General features: G+C 46.1%; 1 long non-coding RNA gene across 3 annotated transcripts in view; it reads left to right on the forward strand.

The window, feature by feature from the left end:
• Positions 1–12,220, forward strand: part of LOC110302633 — a 16,128-nt gene that overhangs the window by 1,316 nt on the left and 2,592 nt on the right. For 2 of the 3 annotated variants that reach the window (XR_003837615.1, XR_002378825.2), the window contains exons 2-5: positions 5,203–5,264; positions 6,538–6,716; positions 7,519–7,639; positions 8,333–8,397. This is a non-coding gene — a long non-coding RNA (uncharacterized LOC110302633). Of the gene's footprint in view, positions 1–5,202; positions 5,265–6,537; positions 6,717–7,518; positions 7,640–8,332; positions 8,398–12,220 lie in introns of those variants that run through there. The other variant, XR_003837616.1, reaches the window with a different exon arrangement.

Below are 12,220 nucleotides of genomic sequence, written 5' to 3' on the forward strand. Positions count from 1 at the left end.
GCACCTGAAAAAATGTTCAGCATCCTTAATCATCAGGGAAATGCAAATCAAAACAACCCTGAGATTCCACCTCACACCAGTCAGAATGGCTAAGACTTTGGGGGTCAATAAGTCTCAGAACCTCAAAAGACTAACTGGGGGGCTATTAACATGCCAACTCTCCTAGCCTCACAGTTACCTGAGGCTCCACCCAGCGTCCCTCACCCCGCCCCTATACTAAACCTCTTCCAGGGGCTGGGCTTCCAAGCCCGGTCCCCTAGCCTGATCCTTCTAAAATCCAGAATCTATAATTCGAACGACACAGGTCTCTTTTGGCCACAGGTCTCTTTTGGCCTCTTGGTCAGTTAGTAGCGCCTCTCTTGCCCTCTGATCTCCTCTCTTCTCTCAGGGTCCAGTTTAGTGTGCCCACTATGTTCAACCTGCACTCTTCCCTCTGTCTGCTCTCCCCTTATCTCTACAATAAATGTCCTCTCCACACTTTAGAAGGAGGTATGTCCCTCCTCCTTTTTAAAGAATTTTTTTAAATTTTGTTTTGTTTTTAATTTTTCAAGACAGGGTTTCTCTGTGTTCCCCTGGCTGTCCTGGAACTCACTCTGTAGACCAGGCTGGCCTCAAACTCAGAAATTGGCCTCTCTCTGCCTCCCAAGTGCTGGGATTAAAGGCGTGTGCCACCACTGCTTGTCCCTCCTCCTTTATTTCATTTTTTCTTTCACAGGTTTGGGCAGTGGGATCCCCTTGTTTCAGAGATACTGGGAGGTTTTAACCCCTGAAGCACGTGTCATCCTATTATGGTTCTTTAACTCTGCAGATATTGAAGGCAGAGATTACAGCTGGCTGGCTCACCACCCTACCCCAAATTTAAAGCAACCTAACAGATAGGAAGCTTTTAAAATGAATTGGTGAAGTTGAATTGATTTAACAAATAAGCAACAACTGCCTGAGTCTGCAGGTTTTCAATTCCTATACCTGCTTTCCATCCCAGTCTGGTTTCCTCCAGGCAATTTACTTGGTTCCTCCTCCTGGCAGGCCTGGGTAAGCAGGGAAGCAAGGAATGTTTTCTTTATTTAACATCAAATAATGCTCAGCTGAAAGTAGAATACAGCGAGTCTAACTATATATACCTAATTCCAGCTAGTCTTTCATCCCTGCCATTCTTCATTTGATTTTATTAGTTTGGTTTGATGGGAGGGACAGGGAGATTGTGTATTTGTGAGATTTGGGGGATAGGTGGGGGGAGAGGGAGAGGTGTTTTGTTTTTTCCATGGTGGCTGGTTTGTAGAGCTGGGAATCAAACAGAGCAAGTGATAAACAAATGACTTCATGTCTCCTTCATCAATGCATCATCTGTGAAATTGCCTTGATTTCTGATAGAGCGAGAACATAACTGCAGTTTTGGTGATATTTAACCACAAAGGGGCACACTGACTGAGAGAAAACACAGCTACCAAGACCCAGTTTTCCTCAGTTGTGTCTAACTCCCATCAACCCAGTATGCCCTGAGTCTGTGTGAGTTTCCTCTTTAGAAAGCCACCAGGGTCCAATCATGGGGCTCCACCTCAAAAACTTACTTTCAAAAAGCTCTGTGCACCATGGTCAGACTCTGTTTCTACTCTCTTGACACTATCAATGTGTGGCTGGGATTAAAGGTGAGTTTGGGGGAAACAAAGCGTGCAGGTCTCAGCTCCTCTTTTTCCTCTCTGTCCTATCCACGGGCACATAGTCCTACAAATCCGTATTATTTTGATACCCGTCTTGTTTCAAATCCCATCTTACAGTGGGTGGGTTCAGGAAGAGGGTTGAGCTATCCCAGGATTTTCCTTTTGAACACCAACATGCTCTGGGCTTCTCTCTGTCTTTAGTCCTTTTCAAGGGGTTGAGTGGTTTCTCCACCAAGAGGCAAGAGTCACCCAACTCTGTCATTAGTGTTCTTTCTTTTGGGGGGCAGTGGGGGGAGCATCAAGACAGGGTCTCTCTGTGTAGCCCTAGCTGTTCTGGAACTTGCTGTGTAGGATCCATCTGCCTCTGCCTCCCAAGTGCTGGGATTAAAAGCACACAGCACCACAGCCCAGCTAGTTTTCTTGTTTTATCCATCAGAGATAAAAGTCCAGAGGATGTCCAGCTGTAGACCTAGCCTCTGCTCTAATTTCCTGGCAAAAACTGGGTAATTGACTTCAGAGCCTTGGTACCCTTCATGATGGTGGGGAACTGGGGGGTGGGGAAGCCTGGGAAACCCTTGAGTTCTTATGTCTCTCCCATGACAAGAGCTCAGTCATCTGATGTTAGAACAGTCTGGATAAGGTCATCTCTACCAGTTATCTTGTGATCTTGGACAACAGCCTCGGCTCCCACTTCTACTAAGTGGGAGTAGCTTTGTGTCATAGAGTTACATGGCTTAAATGGGAGACAATGTGTAATGCTTAAAGATGCATGCAACCGTGAAGTGCTGGTTAAATTGTTGTCTAATAGATTACTAGTAGTTTCCTAAAGTAGACAGTCGTCTTCTCCTCCTCTTCCTCCTCCTCCTCCTCCTCCTCCTTGTTCTTTTTTTTTTTTTAAAGACATGATCTCCCTGTGTAGTATGCTGGGCTTAAAGTCATGTACCACCACACCTGGCTGAAATAGAGACTCTGATCTTTCACTGAAAACTCCTCAGAGTGGAAGGAGAGTAATACAGCACATTTGTTTACTCTCAGACACAATGAACGAGTGGCCAGGAACCGTCAGTAAAGCCTCAGTAAAGGCCCTTTAAGAGAAAGCTCCTTCTAGGCAAGAGAATAGTCGCTGGCCAGGGTGGAGCCCTGACGTTCCAGTTGAGCAAGTCAGTTTCCTGTCCGAGGGGCCACCCTTAGGAAGGTGGGTTCCGTTAAGGAAGCTCGGAGGAGTAATTAGTCTTTCAATGGCATGTGGTACTTTTTCCTTCCCAGAATCTCCACCCCTAAGACGGTGGCTTACCAGGCAGAAGCCTTGCAGCTTCGAAAGTCTGTCCACTTTTCTAAGTGATTCAGAAAATCGTCACTTTCTCTGTCTTCTGTCTGTCCCTCTGCTAAGTATGTCTTCCCTTACTCTTTGGGCTTCCTGAACAATTTGGACCTCCTTACCCTTTCTCTGAAGTTCTCTACCATATGACTGCTTGTCCACTGTGCTTCTAACCTCCCTACCAGCTCAAACAATATGTTTTTCCCCCCTTTCTCTCTCTCTCATTCCCCTCCTTTAGGAAGCAGCTGAGACTCACAGCTGACCTGTATGAGTGGGGGTGGGGGTCTTTTAAACTCTAATAAAATTGTCCTGGAGCTTCCATTTGAGTCCACTCTTAAATTATTTTATTAATAAGACTAAGAACACCCAAAGAGAACCCCAATTTACCCTGCATGCGAACCTGCATATTTAGTTCTGTCTTGAATGATAAAGGATGACATGTCGACATTTCCTGACCATTCCTACTTGGCTAGTGGCTACTCTGAGTAAGGCTGAACGCCATGACAAGAACGAACAAAGAAAGATACAGTCTTTCTCCTCAGAGAGGCTGGTGCCAAGAGACTTAGGCAAGAAGCAACCAAGACAGAAAACACAGAGGCAGGGAGATAGGAGAGCCCTCAGGTTACAGTGCAAGCTTGAATTTCAGGTTAAGAGAGAAAAATGAAACCAGACAGTTGTGTTTGTTGCACACCTTTAATCCCGGTACTTGGGAGACAGAGACAGGTGAATCTGAGTTCGAGCCCAGCCTAGTCTATAGAGTGAGTTCCAGGACAGCTAGGGCTACACAAAGAAACACCCCCCACCCCACGACACCCCCACCCCCATCTTGAAAAATCAAAAAGGGGAGGAGGAGTGAATATTACCCCCCCTCCCAACCCCTTGCAGTGTTAAGGAAAGTTTAGCATGTAGTTGGGGGAGTTTGGGAGCCAAAGTGTTCCTGCTTGGGTTTAGGCAGGAGCAGCGGTAGGAAAGTGTGGCTCCGCATGGATTCACAGTAAATTCCAGGGCAACAGTTGGCCCTTGTCAGTGGCGATCAGCACGGTCCAGGTGTTTCTCACCACGAAGAGCCTTGGGTGCTTAGGAGCAAGGGTGTGTTTGAGAGAGTTAATTATGGGGAGCAGCTGTCCTCCATAGAGAGAACATTTTTAAGATTTTTGTCATGCATTAATAATGCATCTCTCTCCTCCGTGCTGGGGTTGTGTTGTTTTGGTTTATTTAACTGAAGAGAAAGAGAAGTATTTTGAATTCTTGCTGACCTGTGTTTTCTTGGCTACTAAGATTAGGTCTCAAAAGCTCTGGCTTCAATTCCTTTAAAACTAAAACCCAAGAGCCTGGCTTTCTCACCAGACATCGAACATTTTCTGAGCCATCTTGAAACAACCTCACTTTTCCTGGCTTTTTGGGGACCCAGAGAAATGAGAGCTACTCTTTCCTTTTCTCAAAGTCAGTTCTAGAATATTCTTTTTTTTTTTTTTTTTAAGATTTATTTATTTCATTTATGTGAGTACACCGTAGCTGTCTTCAGACACACCAGAAGAGGGCGCTGGATCCCATTACAGATGCTTGTGAGCCACCGTGTGGTTGCTGGCAACTGAACTCAGAACCTCTCAAAGAGCAAGCACCCAGTGCCCTTAAACGCTGACCATCTCTCCAGTCCCCCTATTCTTCTGTTCTTGCCGATCTACTACTCAAGTTTTTGTCCTGTGTTGGTAGCACACTTTCAGCACCCTCTGACCTCCACAGCACACCCTCCTCTCCTTGAGATTCTCTTATCAGAGCGGCTTTCTCCTGAACTTAACTGTCCATCACAGTTGTCAGATACCCTCTGAGCCTCTGACTCTGTTAGGATTTAGTGCCAGAAGTACTTAGGCTTGTCCAGGCTAAGTTAAGGTATGCAACAGATCTCTCTTTTTTCTCTCTCTCTCTCTCTCATTCAGAATGGTTCTTGAAACATGGGTACAGAATGGGTCCTAAATTCAATGATTGGTACCTAAGAAAAAGGAGCCAGAAGTCCCATTAAGATGGAGGTAGAGGTTGGTGCTCTGTTGCCAAAAACAAGGGACATTTCAGCTGTCAGAAGCCTGAAGAGGCAAACAAGATTTTTCCCCATGGAAATCTTGGAGCTCCCTCCTGCAGACACTGATTTCAGACTCCCACCTTCCAGACCTGCCAGAGGGTGCCTTTCTATTGCCTCAACACTGTTTTTTGTGCTGATTGTTTCAACAGCCTTAACAGCCCAAGACACCTGCTATGATTTAAGTGACTGCAGCTGGCAATTGTGGACAAAGGTAAGATAGTTGGAGCAATCCAAAAGAATGGGTGACACCAGGTCTAGATGGAAAGCAGAGAGATTAAGAGGAGTCAGACGCTAGAGTAAGAAGTTTAACTCACCACAACGCTCTTTTTAATCTGTGTGTGTGTGTGTGTGTGTGTGTGCATGCATGCTCACGTGCGCCAGAAGAGGCTGTTGGAGTCCCTGGATCAGAGTTACAGGTGGCTATGAGTCGTCTGCCTAACTCAGGTCTTCTGAAAGATCAGCAACTGCTGAGCCATCTCTCCAATTCAGAGCTTAAGAACTTTACTTATATTGAGGGGGTCCCTCCTGCTGACTCAAGCCGAGGCCTGCTAGACCTGCTAGGTCATATAACCGTAGTTGCTAACCCAACTCTACCAGACTGGACTGCTGGCGTATCCATGAAATGTTTGCAAGTGGATCAAGCTGCAACCTCCTGCTAACCCTTGAGCTGAACTGCAAATTTCCAAACAACACAGACTGGAGTTGCTCCAAAGAACCTTTCTAAACAGATCCACTCCCCACCCCCATATCCTTTCTTTTTCACCACCTCTGGTGGCGATACAAGGGAAGTTAAAGTGTTTAAGAACCATCATTAAAAATAAGGTTTGAAAAAAATTAAAGTTATAAGAGTCAGCATGACGGATGAAAAAAGGAAGCAGGAAAAGGTGGTAGAGGAAATTGCCGGGGGCCAGGTCCTGGAAATGGTAGAACTCTTAGTGATTCCAGACCCAGTATGTGGGTAGACCTGGAGCAGAGGTGAAGGCCCTGTATATGAGACTAGGAAATGCAGAGACCAAGGTGTTAGAAATCAGGGCTCGCTTAGCCTGTCCTCAGGGACTCAGTACCAGAAGCCATGACACATTTTCACTATCGCCACCAATTGTGTACACTCATACCCCTTAAAAAGTCCCTGACATCCATATCATTCTCTTGTTTTCTGTGTGTGTATGTGTGTGTGTGTGTGTGTGTCTTCTCATTCTGCCTGCCTCCCTACTCCCTGTCTGTCTCTTTCTGTCTCTTATCCCCACTCCAAGTTTTCACTACCCCCTCCCTTAACAATCGTGTGTGTGTGTGTGTGTGTGTGTGTGTGTGTGTCAGAGAACAACCTACAGGAATCAGTTCTCTCCTTTGACCAAGCCATCTCAGTCAGCCAATAGGGTCTCAAGGGAGGGAGTGAGGACTGAAAAGAGAGAGACAATTAGACAAAATTATAACCTGACTCCAGCCAGTGCTGAGGCTGAAGCAGATCTTTTTTTTCTTTCCAGTCTGCTTTGATATCATTCTAGGTACATACAGAGAATACTTAACAAGACCCATCAAGATACAAAGAACTTATTCTTCAACTGCATTCATCTTGATCCTACTTCCTGCCCTAGCCCAATGTCAAATTCCTGCCAAATTCCTAGACGCTGCACCAAAAGCTCTCCACTCTTCCTTTTACCCGGTAGGTCACTGGGAACTCAAGTCATCTGGGTTAACAGCAAGCACCTTTACCCAGCCAGCCATGTCACCCTCCCTTGATCTTGCAGCAGTCCAAAGGCTGAGACAGGGTGATTGCCATGGTGAACTATCCTTTTCTTTCCCTTTGATTATTCCTACATTGTCCTAAAAGGCTACAAGAGTTATGCTAATTTTACAACCACTCCTGTTTCTGACAGGTGATTTAAGCCTCCGGTGGGAATTATATTGTACTCACGTGACTAAGGTTAGCATCTGAAGGCTCAAAAAATTGGCTATTTGAATTTAACTTCCCAGTGCTTATTTAGAGTAGGGATTCTCTTGTCCCATAAATAAATACATTTGAAACAAAAGAAGTTTTCAGGGGAACGACTCTAGTGCCGGGGCTGGGAAATAGGTCAGTCAGTAAATGCTTGCTAGATGAGCATGAACATTTCTATCCCAGTCCCCATAACCCAAGGGAAAAGATCGGCATAGCAGCGTATGCTTATAATCCCCGCACTGGAGAGGCGACAGGAAGCTCACTGGCTAGCTCACCTACCCTAATTGTCAAGCCCCAGGTCCTGTAAGGAATTCCTTTCCAAAACAAAAAGCAAACAAGGCAGATGTTCCTGAAGAATGGTACCTAAGGTTGATCTCTGGTCTCCACATGCACACATGTAAACCCACACACATGCACACACACACACACACACACAGGAAAACACATTCCAGTTCTATGTGGCTGACCAGCTTCTTTCCAACAACTGTATGAAACAGAAGGGCGACCATGAGCTTTTGTCTGCTAGGTCACACCATCACCTTGACTAAGGTGTGCAGCCAAACATGGGAAGTGGAGCGGGACACTAATGACCTTGAGAGGAAGCTGTGTGTTTGAGGAATGAAAACGCGGCACACTAGCAAGCTCAGGTGGGTGGAGGCCATCAATCCTGAACATAGGAGGTCAGAACAGCTCAAGCGAGGCTCTGAAGTTTCTTTTCCGTGATGGGTAAACTGAGTTTCTACGGGACACTGGCTGAAGTTTGGAGGTCGGCAACAGTGACAAAATAGTCACTCTTTCCAGGAGACATTGAGACTGATTGGGAATGTATGCCAGTGAGAAGATAAATTTGGCTATCCAGGCAACGTTTAGAAAGTGTGGAGTGGAAGTCCAAGTGAAGGGGACTTTCCGCGGGGTTAGCCAGGGTCTGTCCAGAAGCCGATGTCAAGGCACGATTAAGCGAGGAGGAGAATCTGAGAGAAACACCTGTGAGAGTAAATGAGGAAGGAGTCAGATGAGAACCTTCTGACTGTGAATACAAAGTAAATGTGACCCCCGGACAGAAGGAGATAGGAAAGGATGGAAGGCAGACAGGAAGTTACTTAGGCTACAGAGCAAGCTGAATGCGATCATTAGGGAGCCCAGCAGCAATGTCAAGGGCCGCATGTCTCCTCTCCCAGGAAAGGACCTACTTCAGGTTCCCTAAGTCACTGCTGAAAGAAGCCTTAGAGAACACGGCTGCAGAATGAATCCAGTCACAAAAGGCAACAGCTGGGGCCCTGGGTTAATTATTTATTTTACGGTGGAAATCAGAAACGCACACGCTTTGTTCTTTGTAACAGGGTCTTGTGAAGGCTAGCCTCCAGCTTGATCTGTAGCGAGGATGGCCTACAGCTCCAACGTGTGCAGCCAAAACCAAACAAATAAACAACAGAAAGTGTGTGCATCTCTCTCTCTCTCTCTCTCTCTCTCTCTCTGTGTGTGTTATTTGTGCAAATATTCTGCTATGCCTACTGGTGTGTATCCAAAGAGGATAAAGAAGGATTCTACAAGTTCTGCCATATTTGCTTGAGACAGTCTCTCTCATTAAACTCAGAGTTAGGCTGAAAGCCAGCAGGCACCAGCAATCCTCCTGTCCCGCCCCTACACCCTAGCACTGGGACAACAGGTGTGTGTTGCTATGCCTGGACTTTTGTGTTGGTGCTAGGGATTTGAACTTAAAGCCTTTTATTTGTACTGGAAATGCTGTTACCCAACGGAGCCATCTTCCCAGACTCCCCCGTCAAGGCTTTTTTTTTTTTTTTTAATTTAGGGAAAAAAATCTTACGTGTTTGTTTTGTTCTGCGTGTGTGCGTGTGTCCTATGTGCCTGTTTGATACCTGTGGAGACTAGAATAGGGTGTTGGATACCATGGAACTAGAATTAAGGATGGTTGTGAGCTGTGGAGACTGAACTCAGGTCCTCTGCAAGAACAGCAAGTGACCATAGCCACCTGGACACCTCTCCAGGACCTTTCTTGTATCATTTTATTTTGTCCTTTGTGACAGAGTCCTACACTGTCCAGGTTGGCCTCAAACTTGCCATGCAGAAAAGGATGCTCTCAGTCCCCTGATCCTCCTGCCTCTACCTCCCAGGGGTTGGGACTCCAGGCATCTACCACCATACCTAATTTCATGCGTGCACATTTTTTTTTAAGAAAAGAATTATGTAATGTAAATGAGTACACTGTAGCTGTCTTCAGACACACCAGAAGTGGGCATCAGATGTCATTACAGATGGTTGTGAGCCACCATGGGGTTGCTGGGATTTGAACTCAGGACCTCTGGAAGAGCAGTCACTGCCCTTAACCATTGAGTCATCTCTCCAGCCCTCACGTGTACACTTTGATGGTCACTATAATCTGTTCACCCTGACACCACACGAATCTGCCTCCTCTCTCAAGTTGAGGGATCACCTCCTCTGTTTTCAGTGGGCCTTCCAAAGGGAACTCAAGAGGGGGTCCATGGAAGGAATTACAGTCCCCATGGCTGCAGATGGTTTCTGAGAACACATCATCCCCTCTCTCAGTGCCCATTCCCAGTCCTTGCACCTTAGCAGAGTTCTTCTCATTTTATTTTATATTTTACATGTATGCTATATGATGTGCGTTGGGGTGAGGCGGGCACCTGTCATAGCATTTGTGTGAGGTCAGAGGTCAACTTTCAGGATTCTGTTCTCTCCATCACCGTCCCCACCAAACCAGCAAGAGAGCATCAGGAAGCACCCACATGGATTACAAGTTCCACTTGGATTCCTCCCCGACCTCCTGTCAAACCAAGGTTGCACCTCCTAATGATTCCAGGACCTACTCGAATTTAAATGAATGAGCCTGAAGGGGACCGTTCTCATGCAAGCCGCAATGGATGCTGTGTCTTGAAAGTTCATTTTAAAGGTGTCATGGGGGAAATATCATGATGGAAGTGAATGCCAGGCTATGACAGGCAGGCCCTACCCTCTTAGCATTGTGAAGTCACAAGTGTTAAATCTGAATTTTCCCTAACCTCTCAGAAGCACTGAATATGGTTGGTCATGCTTCCCAGTTTTGATATCGTGAATACCTGGTTTTGCTCCTGTGCCTTCAGCCACTCATACTTAGTCATCATTTTTTTCTTCCTCTTCCTCCTTTTTTTTTTTTTTTTTGATATGAGAATATCTAAGCTAGCTATTTTCTGTCAACTCAACCCAAACTAGAGTCACCTGTGAAGAAGAAGGGAGGGACCCTCAACTGAGAAAGCTCCTCCATTGGCTGGGCCTGTAGGCAAGTCTGTGAGGCACTTTTCTTGCTTGGTGGTTGATGTGAGAGAGCTCAGGCCAGTGTTGGCAGTGCCATCCTGGGCTGTATAAGAAACCAAGCTGAGAGGGGCTGGAGAGATGGTTCAGCGGTTAAGAGCACCAACTGCTCTTCCGAAGGTCCTAAGTTCAAATCCCAGCAACCACATGGTGGCTCACAACTATCCATAACGAAATCTGACCCCCCTCTTCTGGAGTGTCAGAAGACAGCTACAGTGTGCTTCCATATAACAAATAAATAAATAAATGTTGAAAGAAAGAAAGAAAGAAGGAAAGAAACCAAGCTTTAGTAAGCCGGTAAGCACCGTTCCTCCATGGCCTTGGCCTCCATTCCTGCCTCTGGGTTCTTTGATGATGGACTGTAACTTGTAAGCCAAATCAACCCTTTCCTCCCCATCTTAGTCTTGGTCAGTGTGTGAGTCATTGTTCTATTACTGCAAAGAGACACCATGACCAAGGCAATTCTTTTAACAGAAAGCATTTGATTGGAGGCTTGCTTACACTTTTAAAGGACTGGTCCATGATCATGGCAGGAAGCAAGGCCATGGAATAGTGGCTGACGGCTTTCCACTCTGATCTTTAGGCATCAAGCAGAGGGAGATGCTGAGCCCAGTGTGAGCTTCCGAAACCTCAAAGTCCATGCCTAATGACATGCCCCCTAATCCTCCCTAAACAGTTCATCAACTCTGGACTGAGCATGCAAATTTATGAGCCTAGGAATCCCTACAAACACCTCTGCAAAGGCAAGAAATTCTCCGTGGCAGAAAACGTCCACATGAGGCAAGAAGGAAATCTGGTTCAGCAAGACTCAGTGAGCCAGATTGTTCAAACTTCTAGAATCTGACCCTATGTGGTTAATTTTTGACATATTTAAGCAGAGCACTACATTGGAACCAAGCTTCTTCCTGACAGTTGTCACAACAAAGCTTAAGGCGTTGAGAACACCAAAACTCCTTTGCAAAGCACTTATCTCTCCCAAAGAACCTGTCACCTTTTCCAGAAGAATGAGGTCTTTTGACCGAGGAACAGTCCTCGGGAATCTGGGTGAAGTCTAGCTCTACAGAACAGCGAAGATCACCTGGTTATTAACTGCATCCATTCTTAGCCTTCTGGGTGGGAAACAGGTGTAAATCCCTTCTGCTGAAGAGAAAAGCCTGCGCTGCGTGTGTAAAATTCCTGGTTTCTCTAGAACCAGCTGTGAGCACAAGGACCCCATGCCCTTCCACAGAGAAGCAAACTAGAACATGGTTTCACTGTGTTGCCCAGGCTGCTTTGAAATTCCTGGACTCCAACTACCTTCTCCCAGAGCCTCCAGAGACCCCAAGATGACACGGCTGCACAGCGCTGCTCCTGGAGATCGTGGGTCTTGTGTAATTCCTCACTCCTTGAGAGTAGACAACTTGCCTAGAGGACAATAGGAGTCTGAGAGTGAAATGAGTGAATTGGTCCAATCAGGCCTTCTCATTGGTCCATCTAGGCACTATTCTGACTCCTCACTGCTCGGATGATAGAATTCGAGGCCAGCCTGGACTCCAGGGTGAATCCATATATCAATACAACAATAAAGCCATAGCATGGCATCCTAGTTTGCTTTCTGTTGCTGTGATAAACACCACAACCAAAAGCAACTTAGGGGAGAAATGGTTTATTTCATCTTACACTTTCAGGGCACAGTCCATTGCTGAGGAAGCACTCCCATGGTGACTCACAACCATCTGTTAACTCCAGTCCCAGGAGATGCAGGGCTGTCTCCTGGCTTCTGAGAACACCGCACATTCATGGCGCATGGGCATACATGCAGGTAACACACACATACACATAAGATAACAAAATGACATTTAACACATATACACACATACACACACATACACACACATATACACACATATACACACATATAC

The sequence above is a fragment of the Mus caroli genome, chromosome 9 (genome assembly GCF_900094665.2).
Source record: "Mus caroli chromosome 9, CAROLI_EIJ_v1.1, whole genome shotgun sequence".
Lineage (NCBI taxonomy): Eukaryota > Metazoa > Chordata > Mammalia > Rodentia > Muridae > Mus > Mus caroli.